The sequence below is a fragment of the Tupaia chinensis genome, unplaced genomic scaffold, assembly GCF_000334495.1.
Source record: "Tupaia chinensis unplaced genomic scaffold, TupChi_1.0 Scaffold143943_1, whole genome shotgun sequence".
Taxonomy (NCBI): domain Eukaryota; kingdom Metazoa; phylum Chordata; class Mammalia; order Scandentia; family Tupaiidae; genus Tupaia; species Tupaia belangeri.
Window position 1 is genome coordinate 1,475,563 of NW_006203794.1, and position 7,594 is coordinate 1,483,156.

Consider the following 7,594-nt stretch of genomic DNA (forward strand, 5'->3'; position numbering starts at 1 on the left):
CTATAGATTATTCTTCAAAATTTAATGTTAAGAAAAATCTTGATGCATATATACCAGAAAAAAAAAGGAGAAGATTAAATAATATCTTAAACAGATACAAGGGCCATTAAAACATTTGTATTGTGGATCAGATTCCATATTTTGTGGTTACTTTTTTGACATTTTAGTAATTTTGAATAAATTCATGTGAGCCACCAGCCAAAGTTCAAGCGTTCACATAAACTTCCACCTTAAAATTTTGATTACTTTTAAGTGTGCTTTTAGACAAAAATATTAATATCTCAACACACATCTAATTTCTATTGAATGTAGCATTTATGTGATCCTGACAAACATGCTTAAAACTAGAAATGGGGAAAAATATTTTTGATTATGGCTATGTCGATTATTTGCATCACTAAATATGCATGTATCACATAGGGTATTGAGTATAGTTTAGTTTGAAAACTACAGAAAAAATTGATGTCAGAAAAATTATGGTTCAAATTTCTACACCTCCACATATTTATAACCTATATGCTATAATAAGGCAAAGTAACTAGCTCTTTTGATTTCAGCTTTTTGGTATGTAACACAATGTCAATAAACTGAGCAGGTGGCAAAGACCTTAAAGTTTAAAATGCATAGAGAACACTGTTATACTCTCTGCTATGTAGTGAGACCATCTTTTTAAAGTTTTAAAAATTTATTTATTTAGCTATAAGTTTTATCAGTATTTACACATTCAATCACTGTATATTATTACAGAATGAATTTTTCCAGTAAGAATACACTGTATATTAGTCCAGTTAAAGATATCATAAGTGTTACCATCAACAGATAATTTTCCATTTTTGTGACACTTAAATATTTTCTTTCTTTTTACCTTTGATTTCTTTCCTCTCATCCTACCCTTTTCCCTACCCTCCTCCGACACTGTTTCTAGTATCCACAGCTCTTCTCCCTGCTTAAATATCTTCCAGTCTTTTAGTTTCTTCCATGGAGTGCAGACATTCAGCATATATTGAGTGGTGACCTACGATGCCTCTCTTCCATGGCCCGCTTTGGTTATCAATAAATCTTTCCCATTTGTCCATTTTTTATCAAATGCTAGGGTCTCATTTGTTTTCTGTCTGAGTAGTATTCCATGGTGTATATGTGCCACAATTTTTTAATTTGCTCATCTGTTCATTGACATTTGAGTTGGTTCCATGTTTTAGCAATTGTGAATAAATAAACAGTAACAAATAAATGAATGAATGAATAAATGAGTTAATATTGATGTGCAAGTACTTTTCTAACTGAGGGTATTTCTATCCTTTGGGTAGATATCCAGGAGTGGAATTGCTGGATTATATGACTATTCTATTTGAAGATGTTGGTCTATATGTGCACATACTCACAGACAGACATACTCAATTTAGTATGATTTTATTTACATTGCTCTCCTAAATAGACTATTTTTATCTGCTTCCCATAGAAGAAAAGAGATAGACTGAACAACAGCAATAATAATAAAAAGATGTAGTTTTATTTACTATGATCAAAATTTGTATTCATTTTCATAGTATGCTCATCTCAGTATCAATTTACTTTGTTAGGAGAGTAATATGTATCACAGTTAAACCATTTTGTAACTAAGAGGATGTATTTAAAGATAAGTTGTGGCTCTAGCTCATTGTCTGGTGGTCAAGGCAGCTGGATCCCACTTGTCCGACCACATATTTTAAGTCTGACCTGGGTCTTGAAATTCACACTGGGTGTATGTGATGCATTTCCAAAATTGTTAAAGGAGGAAAAAAAAATAGCGAAGGGATTGTGACTAGCATGCTGCATGGGAATACTTTCTTGCTTTTTTTCTCTCTTTCTGTTTATCTCTCTCCAACAAGCACACACACACTCTAACACATTGAAGAAAAATAATCTTTATATTTTGAGTTACATTTCATTATTTGTCAAAATGTTATATTTTCTTGTAAGTCAACAAAATGCAGCCTTTTCTGATTTATCGACGTTTATTAAGATGAGAGTGTAGTGATCTTTCACCAAAGCAAGTATAAAGAGGATTTTTTAAAAGGCATGTGATTCCTGTTGATGTCAAAATGTCTAATTGTCTCAGAAAGTTAAGATTTAAAAAAGTTCTCCGTCAGAGTTAGTTTAACGTATGCTATAAGATAACTAGAAGAAGGTATTCATTTTTATAGAGAAAAGGATGCATAGTAAAATTTGACAACAGTTGCTAAGATGTAATTTTAAAATAAAATAGAAAGAGAGGTTCATTTTCGAAACAGAATTTATATGAAAACTACTCCTTATAAATTGATTTAAAAAAATCTTCCACAAAGCGGTTTCGAGTCATGTATATGCACTAAATTATTGTGTCATTTGAAATCTTGCTTAGCACACTTCCATCTAGTAGATCTTCTTCCCACTTACTGCCTCTGCTTCTCTTTCATTGCCAATGATTTCTAGTATATTATAGTGTGTGTGTGTATGTATATACATAGTGTGTGCATGTGTGTGTGTGTGTGTGTGTGTGTATACATTCCATGTAGTGAAACCCTCTGTATATATTCTCAGACTTTGTGAACTCTCTCGTTTTCTTCCTGTGTTCAATCCCAAATTTATAGGCTTTATGTAATTTTCAGAAGCTTATTATTTGAATAACTTAAAAAAAATTGGAGTGCACGAACACTTATTTGAGACAGAGAGAAAAAGAGAAAAAGGATAAAGCACTCCCATGAGGCATGGGGCATAGGGAATAGCCACACTTCAATCTCTTCTCTTCATCTCTCCCTCCTCAAGATTTTGGGCAAGCATGCACAATTCTTTTACAAACGTCTCAAGCCACTCAGGCTGGGTCTTGGTCAAACATGTGGAATCCATTGCCTTAACCACCACACCATGGAACTGATTGTACTGACACCTTTTTCTTAAGCTGCTGTTTCTTAATTAATTAATTTGTTTGTTCCATTAAATGAGATAGTTAATAAAAAGATAAAATATCAAGAGTTGTAATAGAATTAAGTACATTGTGAACAATGAGATTGATTTCTGGAAGAAGCCATGATAGGTGCAAAACAGGCAGAGATTTCCCACATCCCTCTAAATTTTGTTGCAGTTTCTGTTTTGCAACAAGATCATGATCAGGAGAATTTAGAAATATATTAGTATATCACCTCTATGGACATTAACAGAAACTCACTTATTTAATTATTTATTATTTTTTTTTTTTTGGAGAGGTTTTTACTATAGGGTGTGTGCGCTCGCCAGAAAGACAGAGAGAGAGACAGAGAGTCAGAAAGATAAAATTACCCCCCAGAGGGGATGGCCACACTGCAATCCCTTTTCCTCCATTCTCCTCTCGGGATCTTGGGCATACACACACACGTGCCCAGAGTGAGTTTAAGCCACTGGGTCTGGGACTCAAACCATGGTTGACTACATGGGAGTTCAGTGACATAGCCATTACACTAACTGCTGGTCCTGAACTCATCTATTCTGTAAAACATTTTATCAATCCACTGGTTAATCCAAGTACATATAGCATTGCTTTTAGTTTTCTTTCAAAAAAATGTCTATTCTTTTTTGTGCCTCTTCTTATTTAGAAAGTGTTGTTGATATATTCCAATATAAAAGACCTCTCTTGTGGTGTGGAGTAAAAAGAATATTCTCACTACTAATTTTACATGCCCACTTTGAATAAATGCATACATTGTTGTTCTAGAATTCTATAATTTCCATAACAATATATTTCATGTTAGTCAGAGAGATGTTGAGATCCAGTTACAAAAATGAATTTGGAGGGCCAACAGGTGGTGTGGTGGTTAAAGCACTGGATTCCCATATGACTGAATGTGGTTCAAGTCCCGGACACAGCAGCTTAAAAATCACGCCTGGTGTGTGTGTGTGTGTGTACAGAGACCTGAGAGGAGAACAGAGAAAAAGGGACTGTGGTGTGATCATTCCCCCAGGGGGTATTTTTTACATTCCTTCCTGTCTCTCTTTGTCTCTCTGTACTCACCTAGAGCACACTCACCCTATGGGAAAAAAAGGAAAAAGAAAGAAAAAAAGAAAAGATAATGGATTTGTATAAACAAGTCATAGCTCTGACACTAATAAATGATAGGATCTGTAAAATTATTCCTAATTTTTTTCAGTCTAAATTTCCTCATAGGGATCATAATATCTAGCTCACAGTATCACTAAGATTTGGGGTGAGTTGGGCAAGCAAAAGTAATTCTACTCTGTACATTGGAAATGCAGTGAATGCTTTCTTAAACATATTTCACATTTTAGTAATGTTTTCTCATCACTCTTGGATACAAGTGGTAATTTAAGAAGCCATCCCTGTTTCTCACTGTCATGACAGAGCTTGATGTTTTCATTTGACATTTCCAGAACTTCTTGACATTATTTATCATTCAAATAAAAATGCATACACATTTTTATATACCTAATGGTTTAAAAGAGATAATTCCTATATTCGTAAGTGCAAACATTTGGTTTTTTTTGAAACTTATCTTATATTTCTCATGCAAATATACTTTGTGAAATGATACTAATAAATTTTCACTTAAGACAGTTTCATTTTTTGTGTAGTAGTTGTGAAAGCATTTAAAATATATACATACAGGAACGTGTGTACAAGTGAAATATTACTAGGAGATTCAACATCCTAACTTTGATTTAAAACAATAGTTTTAATTTTTATTAGCACAATAGCTTGTATTAAATATTTTCTGAGTGCTGTCTGGATAGTTTATATAATAGCATAGCATTTTGTATATTGCATCTCATTTTTTTAAAAGAAAAAGGAAGAGGGAACCAGCAGTTAGCGTAATGGCTATGTCGCTGGACACTCACGTAGTCTACTGTGGTTCGCATCCTGGACCCGGTCGCTTAGAACTCACGCCAGGCGTGTGTGCATGCGTGCCCAAGATCCTGAGAGAAGAATGGAGGAGAAGGGATTGTGGCGTGACCACCCCCCCTGGGGCGTGATTTCTTGCTTTCTGTCTCTATGTCTCTCTCTGTCTGTCTGGTGAACGCACGTGCCCTATAGCGAAAACCTCTCCAAAAAAAAGGAAAAAGGAAGAAAAATCTTTAAGGTAGATATTAGTCTCATTTTTTTCCAGGAAAATATTATAGATTGAGGTGTTAAGAGTATTAATTGGACCAGCTAGTGGTGTAGTGGTGAAAGCGCTGGACTACCATATGGCCAACCACACTTTGAATACAGACCTGGAGGCTTGGAAATCACTCCAGGTTGCAAGTGCATACATGCCCAAAATCCTGAGAGGAGAATGGATTGTGACATAGACATCCCCTTGTGGGGGATGTTTCTCACTTTTTCCATCTCTGTTTTTCTTCAGTGAGCACAAGTACCCAATGGCAAAAACTTAAATAAAAGAAAAAGTTTTAAGCAATTTTACCAAATAGAAAGCTCATAAATGATCACATTTTTCATTAGATTGAAATCTTTGTGACCCGGGACCAGCAGTTAGCGTAATGGCTATGTCGCTGGACTCCCATGTAGTCGACCGCAGTTCGAGTCCCAGACCCAGTGGCTTAAACTCACGCCAGGCGCATGTGCATACATGCCCAAGATCCTGAGAGGAGAATGGAGGAGAAGGGATTGCGGCGTGGCCATCCCCTCTGGGGGGTGATTTCTCGCTTTCTATCTCTCTGTCTCTCTCTGTCTGTCTGGCGAACGCATATGCCCTATAGCAAAAATCTCTCCAAAAAAAAGAAAGAAATCTTTGTGACCCTACATAGCACATTTTTGTGCATGTATATTAGTGTATCCATTAGCGTCTACTAAGAATCCAATCCACTAGGAGTCAGGGAGTTGGGAAATAAAAATGGAAACAAAATTAAAAAAAAAAAAGAAGAGGAAGAAGCATGAATTTGTGAGCATGTTCATGAGGACAGATAGGAATTAAAATTGTTTTCTCCTACTTTAAACTCTTCAGCTTTGTTTATAGTGAGATCTGCAGGAAAGGTAACTTTCTTGTGGCTCCTTATTCATTTCTGTAGTGTCAAAGAGCCTGAAGGAGGAGGGTCAGCAGGATCTGGACTTGTAGCAGACCCACCTGATCCCCCACGGGGGTAAGGGGTGTCCAAGGTTTAAGTGGAAATGTGTGTCAACTATAACGATATCTTGTACTTGCCCCCAAACTGGAAATGTAAAACAAATGTGACTACCTTTCACTTTCAACTGTCTAATTCCAAAAATATGCCCCTTTCTTGTATTTCCATGCATTTAGAAACATATGTAGAAAATATCATTTAGTTTTCCTAGGTTGACAGATTGCAGACTTACCAAACCCAATTCTTAGATCTGGGCCTTTGTAAACACTGCTTCTAATTATGTTTAACTTCTGAATAAGGACAACAGCAAAATCATGCCTATACCTAAGACAATGCAACTTTTCCTATTGTAAAACAAACAAACACAAAATGCACTTTTTGAGTCTCCACCAAAGTCCTGGATTTGTCTGGTCCTCTAACTGTCACATACTCCTTTGATATACAGTAACTTAAATACTAATCACTAATTAGCTAATCACTAATAGCACTATTGCTGTAGCAGGGAATGTAAGAGGGTGAAATATAAATCATTAATACATGTGTTTCATACATCTGGCTTCTTTAAGTGGTCATACCATCATAATTAATTATATTTACATTTCCTCTACCTATTTATTTTAATTATTGCTATCATTATTATTATTATTTTGTGTTAAGAAAGCAACATAATTGACTTAAGTTCTTTGCCTGTACAAACCTTTATTCCTGAAGGGTTCAGTCTATGGCCAGACTTGCAGGTATTTAGCTCCTTTGACACAATCACCAGGAACAGATGCATGATGAGGTTTCAAGGAAATCCCCTTAATTCCAGACATACCCATGCTAAACACTATTATGTGGTAAAAATCTAATATCAGCTTGATAAATAAGATAAATTGATAAAAATGTTGAACACCTTTTATTACTGATTTACCAGAATGAGCAGCTCAAAATAGCCAAGTGAATCATTGTCTTCCAGTTTGGAACCATATGAAATATAGTACACAGTTCCTGAAGACACATGCAACTGAAATTGATGCATGTTGTAAAAATAAGACACGGGGTCCAGTTGGTGACATGGTGGTTGAGGCAGCTGGATCCCATATATGTAACTGTGGTTTCCTAGTCACCTGGTGGCTTTAAAAAACATGCTGGGCACTTGTGCATGTGTTCCCATAATCCTGAGAGGAGAATAGAGAAGATTGCGGTGTGGCCAGCTTCCCTAAGGGGATGCTTTCTCACTTACTTTCATTCTTCCTTTCTCTCTCTCTTGCTCTCTCTCTCTGTCAGTCACACTTGGGCACCTTGTAGCAAATTTAAATAATCATAATAATCCTAATAAGGGAATGACAGAAATATAATGTTCAGAATATTCCACAAAATTATTATATAAAAAAACATAATTGTCTTTCCTTGGATAATGTTAGTGCATGTGTAAAATTCGCTGCTTTTCCAGGAATTTCAGAAGTCAGGTAATATGCATACTTATTTTTGCTTCAGAACAAAAAAAGACACTTCTTTCATTTTCCATAACTGAAAATTATTT